This window comes from Ornithorhynchus anatinus, chromosome 9, assembly GCF_004115215.2.
Source record: "Ornithorhynchus anatinus isolate Pmale09 chromosome 9, mOrnAna1.pri.v4, whole genome shotgun sequence".
In the NCBI taxonomy this organism is placed as follows: Eukaryota; Metazoa; Chordata; class Mammalia; order Monotremata; family Ornithorhynchidae; genus Ornithorhynchus; species Ornithorhynchus anatinus.
The window spans coordinates 44,377,583-44,392,375 of NC_041736.1; the positions used below are offsets into that span (position 1 = coordinate 44,377,583).

The following is a 14,793-nucleotide window of genomic DNA, read 5'->3' on the forward strand; positions in this document are numbered from 1 at the left end:
ACACCACCCTCTAGAATTTGTACAACTTAGTTCTGAAGAGTACAAAGTGCTTTATTTGCTCATTTTACCAAATGTTGTCTGTGAGGTATTCTCTCCATTTTGCATTTTGAAAAACAAAGCCATTGAAGGGTTCTATGATTTGCATAATCTTAGAGTTGGAACTAAGTCCCCAATTTCCCACCTCAATTTAATGCTCTGGCCACTTGACAAACCCAGTTCCCCAGAGGGCTCCAGTTCTTCCTTGTGTTCCGGGGATTTCAACAATCTGTCCCCAGAATGAACGGTGGAGAAAAATAACTATCTGCTCGTCTTTAACCGAGCACACTTTCTGTATAAATTTTGGCTGCTCCAAGCCACCTTTCTTCAATATGCTGGGGAACTAACTATCCAAGGGGAGGCTAACAGGCACTGCTCCAATATTAACAGCAAAATGCTGGTGGTGATACTATATTACTCCTGAAACTAAAACCCAGCACATTCACTTCGCTCTTACAACGCCAACCTACTCACCTTACCTCCATCTCGTCTGTCTCACCGCCAACCCCTCACCCACATCTTGTCTCGCCTGAAACTCCATTCCCCTTCACATCTGACAGACCACCACTCTTCCCACCTTCAAAGCCTTTATCTCCTCCAAGAGACCTTCCGTGACTAAGCCCTAATTTCCCCTACTCTGCCTTCTGTATTGTCCTTGCACTTGGATTTGTTCCTTTATTCACCCCACCTTCAGCCCATAGAAATTCTGTACATATCCATAATTTATCTCCCCTACTAAACTGTAAGCTCCTGGTGGACTGGTTCTGGTCTATTTAGTTGAGCAAAAGGGCCACAATATTTTTGTTTGTGATGTTAGTGTTCCTTGTCTAATTTTTTGTTACTTTTGCAAGAAAGAGTTAAAGATTCGACCCTTTCCACCCAGAAGTAACGCTTCGTGGACTTGCAACAATCCATTCTCCCCATCAACCGAGGGAAAGTAGGGCTTGGCAAGTGATACGGGAAAATGTGACTCATCTGGAAGCCTATGGAGAAAGAAAAATGAGGTAAATCCAACCTATTTCTCCCAGAACACTTTAGAAGACGATCTAGTTACTTGCAGGAGTGCCCTATCATTTTTCTCTGGCACGATAAGCAGACTGACTACTACTTCAGCAAACTTACTCAAAGAATAATGTTCCTAAACTTGACACTCATAGAAAATACACCCTTGTGGTCCTAGAGGCTCTGTGGAAGACTGCATTACTATTCCTTCTTTGCTGGGAAATAAGCAACTGTCATCCTGCCCCTGAATATGAATTTTATTCAGTTTCAGCTCACTCGTTTGCTCTTTTCTACCCTCTAAAAATTCTCAAACCACTTCTCCGGTATCTTCCTACTGTGGTCGCTAAATGTAATCCAGTAACTTGGTGAATTTGACACAGATGAGAGCTGTTAAACACTAGGCTCCAAAGGGAGACTAGAAGTGATTTTACTAGTGGGCTTTTTTTTTTTTTTTTACTTTTTGCTTTTTAAGAGGATAGAACAGAAATTTCAAAGGTGGTTGAATGCTTAGGAGTAACTCAAATTATTATAAAGAAACAATTATTATAGATTTGTGTATTCTGAGGGAGTGTGAGAAGGAGCGTTTAGTCAAGGGGTGGGGGCGGTGTAAGATTATATAGGGGACAATTCAGGGGAAACTTTAAAGCTGCTGTGATATTTTCTTAAAAAAGAGGGAAAACCCCTGGGATAGATTTACATATTTTAGGAAAACAGACAAAATGATCTCTCAAAATCCCTTTCAACCCCACAATCCTGTAATCCCAGATTTGCTTGTAAATTAGTAGTAGTAGTATGTGATTTAAGATTTTTCTATATGCTGAGCAGTGTCCTAAACACTGGGGTAGGTATGAGATAATCAGATTGGATAAGGGGCTCGCAATCTAAGTAGGAGGCACAACCAGGTATTGTAACCCCATTTTACAGAAACGGAGGCATAGAATAGTTAGGTAATTTCCCTGAGGCCTACAGCAGGCAAGCGGCAGAGTCTGAATTGGAACCCAGATCCTCTGACTCCCAGGCCCATGCTCTTTCCACTAGGCAACACAGTTTAGAAGTGAATGTTCTCTCCCACTGGTCTCAAACCTCTATGGAAACAGCAGAATACAGACAATAGCATATGCCTTTGTATAAATTTGCTAGGTGCAAGATACAGTAGGCATCTCATTCCATCTTCAGCTACATGGAAACAAACAGTTCTCCCATTCTTAATTTGAGGCCCTTACAAAGTGAATGAGAGAGAGAGAAAGAGAGAGATGAATTAGTATCTTTTTCTAGTTAGGAGAGAAAGCTTTCTTGAAAAAAATAGAGGTTCATGCCAATGATATTCATAAAAACTCAAATCTTGTCCATTAGAATGCCACCATATGTCACACCTTCATTTCTAAATAAACCAAACTGAACATCAAATATGACTATTGCCAAAACTAGTTTCTTAAGTCACGTACTGAGCTAGAAAAATATAGGAAAGAGCAATGTTTAAGCCTAAAATAAACTATACTGAATGAGAATATATTTGTGAAATGAGATGGCAAGGGGGCAAAAAAAATCCTCTCTTCCTGAATATATGCTAAATAGAATATTAGATTTTTTTGGAAATACACCTATTTGAAAATGCATTAAATCACTTCCTTTATATTTTCTTTTTCTACTGAAAGCAATACTGCATACTCTCTTTCAGAGATATTTATTGAAAGTATTCCCTTGTCGTAAAGGATCCTTGCTGCGTTATTTCCAGTTTTCTGGTGAAAATATATCTGTATTCCAAAATTACAGTTTACATAAAAATACGGACTTCAAAAATGACTTAGAGAAACATACACACACATACGTTACGTATAATGAGCACCTAAATGTGTGGGCGTTTCATAAACCAATTTACTACCGATTTACTTCAATCTCAACTCATCTACCTACTGCCAAAAATTGCACTAGCGTTTTTTTTTTCTTATTCATTTCTCCCATTTATCAGGAACAGAAGGCCATAATTCTGCATAGCCACTGAAGTACACCTATTTTTTTCTACCTTTAAAGGGCTAAATGAACAAATAATATCTTGTGCTTATCCTATACCTTATTGAGAAGTTCAAAGACTTTCACAGATTGTTTCATTCATCCTAATATCCATTAGAAATGTTTACGGTAATATCACCCCCATTTTTAAGAGAGAGAAACACATTAAGTAAATGTCCAAGGTTGTGAAAAACAGGTCTCTCAAATCCTCACCATGATTCAAGTCCAGTTACTAGACTAGGCTTATTCTCTGTCAATCTGGGTGAGCACTTTATTCATTACATTTATTTCTTCTGTTTGCAGAACACTGAATGAGAGTATAACCTTAACCTTTCAACCCGTCTTCCAAAGCCCTCAACCATCAGCGTGGCTCAGTGAAAAGAGCACAGGCTTGGGAGTCAGAGGTCATGGGTTCTAATCCCGACTCCACCGCTTGTCAGCTGTGTGACTTTAGGCAAGTCACTTAACTTCTCTGTGCCTCAGCGTGGCTCAGTGGAAAGAGCCTGGGCTTGGGAGTCAGAGGTCATGGGTTCGAATCCCGACTCTGCCACTTGTCAGCTGTGTGCCTGTGGGCAAATCACTTAGCTTATCTGTGCCTCAGTTACCTCATCTGTAAAATGGGGATGAAGACTGTGAGCCTCACGTGGGACAACCTGATTACCCTGTAAATCTACCCCTGTGCTTAGAACAGTGCTCTGCACATAGTAAGCGCTTAACAAATATCAACATTATTATTATTATTATTAAAATGGAGTTGAAGACTGTGAGCTCCATGTGGGTCAACCTGATTACCTTGTATCCCCCCCACCCAGCGCTTAAAACAGTGCTTGGGAAATAGTAAGCGCTTACCAAATGCCATTATTATTATTATCTTTGATTTTTTGGCAGCAAGACTCTCAAAGGGTTTTCTGAAATCCTGAGCAGAAGACCTAGGGAGACTTGTTCTAGAGGAGCTTCAGGGAGGAGCAGCAGGGGATAAGAGAATTGGCTCAGCATATGGGCAAAGGAGAGGATGGCAGAGCCAGATTCTCCACAGCCACGGCTCTTTGGGGATCCTACAGACTTTCCTTCTCAAGCTCTGCCTTTCTCTAGCTGCCTTTCCATCAACTCTCTTGACACAGGTACTGTCCCTACCACGACTCTCTACACCACCATTCTCCTCTCAACCCGACACTGCCCAAATCACCCCCTGATATTTGACAGGTTCTCACAGTAAGAGTACAAAGTAGATGCACAGGTGAGCGCTCAATAAATACGATGGATTGATTTTCAAAGTAAAACATCAGTTATTTCTGGGAATTCCTCTCTTTTAAAGTTCTAATGACTGATTCTTTCCTAAGCCTTTGGTGTCATCTGGATGCCCAGCTCTGGTGGAATCAAGGGGTATGTTTTTATACCTTAAATACAATGCATTTGGAAAAGGCGCTTAAAAATTAAATCCTTTTTACTGCTTCCTAAAAAGCTTAAGAGCACTTCCCTTTAAAGAGAAAATGCTTCACCAACCAATCAATCAATAAATGGTATTCACTGAGTGCTTACTCTCTGCAGAACACTGTACTAGGCACTTATACACTTTTACAGAGTTGGTAGACAAGTCCCCTGCCCAACACAAGTGAAATCTGCGACATTTTAAGAGATAAGCAGCATGGCCTAATGGAAAGAGCACGGGCCTTGGTATTAGAAGACCTGGGTCTTAATCCCGGCTCTACCACGTGCCTGCTGTGTGACCTTGGGCAAGTCACTTAACTTCTCTGGCCTTCAGTTCCCTCATCTGCAAAATGGGATTTCAGTACCTGTGCTCCCTCCTACTTAGCCTGTGAGCCCCATGTGGGACCTAATTATCTTGTATCTACCCCAGCTTTTAGCACAATGCTTGGCACATATTAAGTGCTTAAATACCACAATCATTATTATCAATTACAAAGATATAAACTGTGGCAAATGTTGGTCAGGCGCCCTCAAAGGCCTGCATCTCTGGATATTGTAGTGATGTTTCCATTGCCATTCTAAACTGACCTAGTATCTTTGATTATTTAGGAGATTGATGAAGTCAACAGCAGTCACTGAAAGCTACCCTGAGAGCAACAAATACACCTCAGTAGATTTGAACTCCGAAGTTCAGAGATAAAGCATTCAGCAGTAAAGTGTTAGTATCTGAATTCACCACACTACCTTTTTATAGTCCCACTGTGTTTGCTTAAAATGCCAATATAATAGCACAGGGCTGCCGTATATTTGTATTATGCGCCCAAGTCCTCATGAGGAATTTGAAACATAACTCACATGGGCAGTTTCACCTATTCCAAGCACACACAAAATCCCCAAAACTGTTAATCAAATAAGTGCCTGTAGAAACTTAAAGATAGCTTGCATTATTCATGCACAGTGTATCTACCAATCGTATACAAATAGAAGGTACTATGTATTTCATTTTATTTGGCATTATCGTTAGCCTGTTTACAGTGAATTTTGTGGAGCATAGGATTGGGGCACTCTGCTGCCATTTATTTCTACAAGAGATTCATTACTTTGAAATGGAAAGGAAAGGTTGTAGTTTAATTGTCATTACTTTTATTTTCAACTTCTGAAAACTCGCTGATGAAGCCATAAGTACATTTGAATCAAAGTTATGAGAGCTAACCGGAGTTAATTCTACAGGGATCGTTTGATGATATTTAATAACGAAATGTGGAATGTGTAATTTTCAGTTGTCCTGAGGCTTCTTTAAATTATGTGCTTTTTAAAATAAACTGTTTAAATCATTTAGAGAGAACTTAAGTACATTAGGTGGATAAGAAAGTTACAGGCTCACAGCTGGCAGAGGCATTTTCCTGACAGTAACTACAAGTAGCCATGGGTTTCTTGCAGTTGTTTTTCATTTTTCATTTTTTATTTATATAAGATCATTCATTTGCATTTATATTACATTCTTGCTTTGCAGTTTCCTATCCTCCAAGAGAAATAGGGCCTCCCTAGGAGGTCTCCCCGATTCTCCAAGGCAGCCAGAGAGTCGATCAAGGGTATTTATTGAGCATCTGCTGCATGCAGAGCACTAGGCTAAGCAGTTGGGAGAGTACAATATAAGAGAGTTGGCGGAAACATTCCCTCCCCACAACGAGCTTACGATTTGAGTCACTGGTCACCTCCATGCTCCTGAGAGTCGGTCGAGGGTATTTATTGAGCATCTGCTGCATGCAGAGCACTGTGCTAAGCAGTTGGGAGAGTACAATATAAGAGAGTTGGCGGAAACATTCCCTCCCCACAACGAGCTTATGATTTATGTCACCGGTCACCTCCATGCTCCAGCCCCAGGAAGGTCTAGGGGAGACATCATTTGCTGCTGAAAATGAACACTTGCAAAATCGGGGTTGAGGGGAGGCAATTGAAGCTGGAGCATTACAACTAAATTGAGATCCTGGATACCCGCCCCCCGTTCCCTGCCTTCAACCACACGCCTGGGAAGGTTCCATCTTGCAGCTGCAGCCAACGGCAGCCCCAGGCACGGCAGAGAGAAATGTTTTCGCTCTCCCTCCCGCATTCTGGCGTAAGCCCTCAGAGGCTGAAGCATAGCAGGAGTAGTAAGTGAGGGCAGGGATCAGGTCTTCGAATTCTATTGTACTCTCCCAGAAACTTAGCACAGTGCTCTGCAAAGCGCTAAATAAATAATGATTGATGACTGTAAGATTGTTGTGGGCAGGGAACCCGTCTACCAACTCGGTTGTACCCTCCCAAGCACTTAGTGAAGTGATCTGTGCACAGTAAGCGCTGAATAAGTACCACTGATGAGGATAGTGACTGATTGATTTGGACAACTGCCTCAGGCTCAGGAGTGTGGAGCGGAAGGTAAGGATTGAGCTCGGGCTCTGAGGCTCAGGAAGGGTGCAGAGATGCACACCAGACGCCACCTGCGAGTTTCTCCAAGCTGCCGGAGTGTCGACTCGATGGTCCGGCCACTCCAAAAGTACCCCCGACCTGAGGGGTGAGCTCCCTGGGGGTAGAAGCAGAGTGGCCAGGTGAAAGCTGCTGCTGCTGACCACCCCCAAATGCCAGCTAATCACTCTTCCTTTCGGGTCCCCATTGCCACCGAAGTGCAATTCCCCCATACCTCACATGCATTTTAAACAATCCATCAACCTATCGTTTAGGCAATATCAGCATGGCTGCGGGGGTCTCTTTGAATGCCTTTCCTTGTATATTTTGTATCCATTTAACATACTGAGTTTATGAGGCTCTTACTCCACACTCCCATATATACTGGCAGAACATTCTCGAGTCAGATGTGAAGTTACTTGTGCTGAGTGACTCGCAGACAAGCTCCACAGTAACGTGGCCTAGTGGAAAGAGCATTGGCCTCGGAATCAGTCGACCCGAGTTCCCATCCTCGATCTGACACGTGCCTGCTGTGTGACCTCGGACAGGTCACTTAACTTCTCTGCGCCTCAGTTTCCTCATCGGTAGAACTGAGGTTCGATACCTGTCCTTCCTCTCCGTCAGATTGTGAGCTCCATGTGCGACAGAGACTGTGCCTAACTTGATTATCTCGTACCTACCTCAGCGCTTACCACATTGTTCATCCCAGTGGCCTAGTGGATAGAGCACAGACCTGGGAGTCAGAAGGGCCTGGGAGTGAGAAAGACTTGGGAGTGAGAAAGACCTGGGTTCTAATCCTGGCTCCCCCATGTGTCTGCTGTGTGACCGTGGGCAAGTCACTTCACTTCTCTGTGCCTCAGTTACCTCATCTGTAAAATGGGGGTGAAGACTGAGTTCAATGTCGGACAGGGACTACATCCAACCCAATTACCTTTTATCTACCCCAGTGCTTAGTACAGTGCCTGGCACCTAGTAAGCGCTTACCAAGTCCCACATTTTTTTTTTAGTACAGTGCTTAGAATATTGCAAGCAGTGAGGCACTGAACAAATACTATAATCCTTATTATTAATAACTGAACCTGGACTGAACACAGCATGAGAATGCCTCATCCCTGGCTACTCTAAGGAGAACCAATAAGACACTTAAAAGAGACCGTCAAGCCTGACTTTAAGGAGAACCAATAAAACTCTTAAAAGAGGCCCTCAAGCCTGACTTTTAGGACCAACAACCAATACAGCATATTGAGAGGTAAAGGCCAAGAACCACTCCACATGGAAGGGTAACGTCACATTGCTGAGGCATGTGGGATTCCCCGTCTAGGACGCAGGGAGAGCAGGGATCATATCCCCATTTTACAGAGGAAGAAACCGAAGCGCAGAGAGTTTACGTGACTTGCCCACCGTCACACAGCAGGTCAGTGGTCGTGTGGGGATTAAGAACCCAAGGTTCTGACCTCCCAGTTCCATGATCTTTCTAGTAGACCTCAGACAGAAGAGAGTGGAAGCAGCGATTGAGAATCCTGAATCACTCTTTCCCCCCCAGGGAAAGGTTTGCCTAGGTTGCAGTGAAACTTGCTGATCTTGGATCGCCCTTATTAGTCATATGAGAATAATAAATAGCACACATGGGAAAAACTCATTCTTGCCTACAAAACGAAAATAAAATGTATAATTAACTAGTGCACCTACAGCAAATGTCCTCAGAAAGGGTCTATCTGAAAAGATGTTTGAGGCTTTGAAACTGCATAATACATAATTGTAAGGATTCTTGTCAACAGGGTCTCCGGACAGAAATGTTCAAACATAGAGATGAATTTCCCTAAATTCCCCCCACTCACTCCATGTTAATTCCGGTCCAGGTAGGTGACCTGGTCCAAGGTGTAGGGCCAGAAGGGCACTGGGTTTCATCATTGCAGAGACGACCCCAACCACAAGCCCAAAGCAGGAAGAAATCCGCAGGCTGAAGAGTTCATGTGCTTCACCTCCACTGCCCTGAGAGTTAACGTCACATAGGTGCACCCTAGGAGCAGTTTGTCTTATTCTCCTTAATCCTTTTAAGGATTAGGAAGATTATATTATTATGCCCATCATTTTATTAATAACAACCCTAGGTGAAACCGGCTATGCCAGGGAAAGCTCAACTGTAGAAAGACATCTCACCTAGAAGCAATGGACAGATGTGGGTCTCAGATTCAAGGGGAATAAATCCTTCATTCTGATGGTTCTCTATTAATACGCAAAATGTTCTTCGTTGAAAAAAATTGGATTGCTAGTACAAAGTCTATGTCACAAAATCGAGATAGTTTTCCAAGCGGGGACCAAATATACGGTACTTGGAAAGTTCCAACTCACGCCCATGAGACTTTTTCAGAGAGCAAGGCAGATTTTTACAGCTAGAAACATGTCACTGGCAGATCTACTCATTCAGTTCAAATACATCACCTAATTGAATTTCCGGGGTCATTCCCCTAGGGTTTTGGGCATCTAAACTAGCATGCCCAAGCACTCAGGAATAAAAGCTGTTACTAAGACATAATATCTGCTTTTGTAACTTGTTTCAACAGGGTATTCTTCTTGCCAAACTTATCGGGGGTGATCTCTTCCAGGATACAGGAACTGTTAGCAAGTTTGCACAGGGGAAAAATATCAGTGACACACAGGCAAATCTATTAGCAAGGCAGAAAGCAAAAGGGTAGGACTCAAAAAGTGAAAATGAGGTTTCACTGCATTACCTACAGGATGCAGGCCACTCAGAAGCACATTAATCCTTCTTCACCTCCCCAGACAAATTTCACACATTCCACTCAGTATCTGGAGTTTTTCCTCAGAGTCCTAGACAGACTGATAGCAGCAGGAGCCATTAAAACTTAATTAACACTTCACCTCTTTTGTGGGTGTTTCACTAAGATCCCCTTTGGGTCAGGGAACAGCCCAGTTCAATTAAAGATGCTTATAATAATCTGAAAGGCAAATTATGAATGAATTTCCAAGGAAAGGCAAAGACGTCATTTACTGTAAAATGTAGAGAGGACAGGTGAGGCTTCCCGAGTGCTAAAAGAGAGATCATCCTTCACTTTATATATTAAAGAGACATTGTACACGATGCAAAATTAGGAAAGCAAACTTCAAAATAGAGCACCTTCATTTGACAAAAGCATGTGACTGCAGAGGATTTGCAGTTCCTCTAGACCCATGGAGGTGGATAATAAGTTCCAGGATCTGTAATTGGTTCACCGATTGATGCAGCCCCCTATGTCCAGCAAATGTCATAATACATCACCTTAGTAATGTGCCCAAGGATGCGCGTATTAAGTTTAGTACACTGATTAATTGATTGATTTACTACACATTTATATATGCTATAAATTTGTAAAGAAGGGCAAAAGTGTTGTTTATACAATCAACGTCAACCTTTACTGATAGGCATTATGGGCATGAAATATTTTACATCTGCACTCCTTTAACAGTGTGGTCTGGTGGATAGAGCACGGGCCTGGGAGTAAGAACATCATGGGTTCTAGTGTCCCAACCTCTGCCACTTGCCTGCTGTTTGACCTTGGGCAAGTCACTGAACTTCTCTGTGCCTCAGTTCTCTCATCTGTAAAATGAAGATTAAGACTGTGAGCCCTATGTGGGACAGGAACTGTGTCCAACCCACTTAACTTGTAACTACCCCAGCATACAGAACAGCGCCTGGCACATAGTAAGCGTGTGTGTGACAAATGTCATAATCATTTTTATTATTCCTTGTCAAGAGGCCGCCAGTCCAAATAACTGCCTACCCTGTTCTAGTCTGTCTTTCTATAGCCGAGCAGGCTTCACTCACGCCATTCTAAACAGAGGATTCTTTTTCTTAATAATATGCAGGACAGGAGATTCTCCAACCTCTCTCGGTAACTGGTTCTAATGACTTAAAAAAGAAAATCTCACTCGGAAGTAGAATTAACTCTGATGACATTTCTGTTGGACACAAAAATATCCCTCTCATAATCTAACAAGAACACCAAGCCTCAAACCTGAAGTTAATAACATCTGTTATGCGAAATATCCATGAGAAATACTTGTTTTTAATGTCCCACATTTAGGTGCTTTAAGTAGCCAAAATTTAGAGAACGTAGGTGTAAATACCATCTCTAGGCATTATTTAAATGCAGAATATACTGGAAATAAAGTAAAGCTTTTTGGTCTCTCAAGTTTTATCTATTTCAATAAATCTTGCCTTTAGGCTAGCACATAATTAAGCAACAAGACATAACAGATTGCAGGGTAGCACTGATTAATGCAAGCGTCAAGCACAGAGACACTAGTTGAAGTCAAGTCCTGCCAGAGCACCGGAGAAGTACATCAATCAGTCCAAACCTCGAATGGGGTATTGTAAGATACGGAAGCAGAGCTTAAAAAAATAAGTCACTGTAATTCAAATGGGTCTTTTTCCATTCCAATGTAAAAAATGACATTGATTTAAGTGAAAACACAAGTTTTTATTTCCAAATGAAAAACCTTTTAAAAAGATTGTGTACGTTTTCTTTCCACCTCGCTACTTTTAACATCGGTTCCTATCTGGAGACACTGTATCTCTCACTTCATCATTAAAGTGATATGAAAATGGGCCTGCAGTATTTCCCAAGAAAAATTCTAGAAAATTAGCCAATTGTTTTTCTAGAACTGTGTGTACGTGCTTGTACTTGCAGCATTTCATTTCTACAATTAAGAACCCCGGAAATGCAAACCTCACAAAAACCCAAGTATAAACACTTGGGTTGGGAAAACCCTAAGGCAACTCGGCTAAAGAAGTTACTGATTCCTCACCAATTAAGTAATAGAAGTTGGAAGCTAATTAAAATTTACTGCATCAGACTTTACATTTTTCAGGTAATTAATCACCAACTTTATAAGCGAAGCTCCTCCATGATTTAAGCGCTGTGAATGGGGGTAGCATGTTCTAGCAACAGGTTTAGAAGAGAAACAAGCCCAGGGATTGTCGAAGAGTCCAACACATTGACACGAAGGAAGGCCGAATGCCTCCTACGAACCAGCCCTAGAGGTTGGTCAGAAATCGACACAAGATCCATGACGGCTCTGCAAGCAGGCAAGCATAACTACCTCCTAACACTAGCTACAATTAGATTTACCAAAAGATTCCGCTGTAGTCACATTTGCTTAAAAGTTCCTCTCTGTGCTCTGTTCAATTTTTCATGAACATCCTGCTGTTGTGCTAGTCCGAGTTTCATGACAATCTCATTTTAAGCTTGCTGCCAGAAGGAGGCCAAAACAAAGGGCAAGATTCCCCACATGGGTCTTATTTTATAAAAAAAGAAAAACCAGCATCATCCCTAAATTCTTAAACAGCATCTCTCTGAGTGACTTTGCTGCAGTGAGACGGTACAAAGGAGGGATGTGTGCTGTTTTTAATCCATTTTTTCCGGCCATATCGGGCCCAGCCTCCACTGCTCATTGCCAGAGCCCAGCTGACATGTACAAAGAATCAAAGCACTAGAGCTCAGCAATGCCAGACGACAGGACTCATCTGAGGTTTTCAAACTGACAGCTGTTTGCTTTGGGTTTATATACTACAGAAACAAGTCAGGAGGCGAACAACATAAACGGCCCCAAGTTCCAGTCCAGGAGCTTTTATTACAGGGAGTTTAGCTCTAGGCAAGCTGCCGCCATCGGCACATTTTGACAGGAAATTCACTGACTCGGTGCTTTTTTTCTTAAAAGATTTTATGAGTCTTTTTTAAAATATATGCTACCTATCTTTGCAACTATGTCTTGTCACACATAGGTTTGCATCATCTTTGTCTCTTGAACAATACTGTAAGCTCTGAAAAGGCAGAGACAATATTTTTTTTCACTTAAAATTTGGCCCAACAGCTAGCAGAGAATCATGCACTAAATAATAATTACTGTGGTATTTGTTAAGCAATCAATCATATTTATTGAGCACTTACTGTATGCACCGTACCAAGTTCTTGGGAGAGTACAATATAAAAGAGTTGGTACCTATGTTCCCAGCCAGTGAGTTTACATTCTAGAGGAGACAGACAGACATTAATATAAATAAATAAATTATGGCTATATACCTGAGTGCCAAAGGATTGAGGGAGGGGTGAATTAAGGGTGCAAATCCAAGCGAAAGGGCAACGTGGAGGAGTGGGAGTGATTAATATGTGTCAAGTACTGTACTAAGCACCGTGTACTGAGTAGATGCAAGAAAGTCAGGCCAAACACAGTCCCTGTCCCAGATGTGACTCACAGTCTAAGGAGGAAGGAGAACACGCATTTTAATCCCCATTTTACAGATGAGGAGACTGGGGCACAGAGAAATTAAGTGATTTGCCCCAAGCCACCCAGCAGGCAAGTGTCAGAGTCAGGACTAGAACCCAGGTCCTCTGACCCCTTGGCCTGGGCTCTTTCCACCTGGCCTCTATTTATTGTTTACCTCATTTGGGAACGTCATAAATTAGCTTTGAACATATTGTGAATATAGCAGATCCAGCTAATAATTATTTTATAGTCTTGAGTTGTTGAAGTGTTTGGCATCTGTGCTTTCAAAGGGGTGTAGGGTCAGGGGTTTTTGCCCAACTGCTGAGGCAGGGCAAATCGACGACGGGAGAGGGGAAGAAGGGGAAGATGGAATTCTTGGACTCAAGGCATCCAGGCCCAAACCTAGGAAGACACTGTGGGGCTGCATTCATTCAATCATACTTATTGAAAGCTTACTGTGCACAAAGCACTGTACTAAGCGCTTAGCACTGAACTAAGCCGCTCTGCCCTCTCACCGAGCTAAGCACTCAGACCACACTCCCTGGCTGGACTTCTCCAAGTAAATCAGCATGACATATCTATTTTAAACCATGGCCAAAGAGAATCTGTTGTCAGTCACCCTAACTTGAACCTTTTCTTTCTCTTTTATATACATACTGGTAAAGGAATGATTCCATAAGTGGCTGGTAGGGGAAAGGAAAAAATACATGATAACAAAAGAAAGAAGAAAGACACCAGGCAGAGCAACTGGCTTAGCAAAATCTCTCACAAAACACTGGTTCCTCCGCCTTCTGGAGTCCATCCATCCTACTGACTTCATCTGTCAAGACCATCATTTGACCGGAATCCGATATTAGAATAAAATTTTCTTTCATATCTCAAAAAAGATACTACTGTAGAGTTGGTACTCTTCTAAAAATGCTGGCAATCATTCCTTTCATTGCATGATTTTTACCTTAAAAGATTTAAGCTTGCCAGTTGCTGTTTTCAAAAAGAGTGGCTAGCAACAGGTGTCACACCATCTTGTGAAAGCAGACTGTTACTGGGATGTGAAAGCTGAGAGGCTCAGGCCTGTGAGCATGAGCGGGGCAACTCAAAGGAGCAGAGGTTGGACGACTTCTTAAATCTTTATTGGTCTTGCATGACTCATCTGCACACTTCTGTGTGAAACGCTTGAGGAAAAGGAACGATCGTTTGACCATGAAAGTACACAGACTTAATAAGGGGAGTTCCAGGTAGCTCCATCAAGAAAGATTTGAGCAGTGCTGTGGCACCGGATAGTAAGTTTATGGGTAAACACAGTCCTAATGAGAGGTGACATTGAACCCCCCACTTCTCTACTTCCTTTCTCACTGCCTCTTCACAGCTGGACTATAGTCCTGCCACAATTAGGACGCCTGTTCTTTCCTTTTATACCAGGCGGTCTAGCTTTTAGATGGCCTGTCACACGTCTGGTTCCCGTTTAGACCTAGACAATTTCATGTCCAGTTTGGTATTTTTTTAATCACCAAACCAATCTGCAAATTGGCTCCCGCTGCCGGGTCCGCAGCACCGATGAGGCATCAGAGTTCACGTGGACCAGGAAGGGATGAAAAGACTCTAAACCAG

The 14,793-nt window shown here is 42.3% G+C and overlaps 1 protein-coding gene across 6 annotated transcripts in view; it reads right to left on the reverse strand.

The window, feature by feature from the left end:
* Positions 1–14,793, reverse strand: part of MACROD2 (mono-ADP ribosylhydrolase 2) — a 1,182,461-nt gene that overhangs the window by 1,011,109 nt on the left and 156,559 nt on the right. The gene's annotated exons all lie outside the window — the stretch shown is intronic.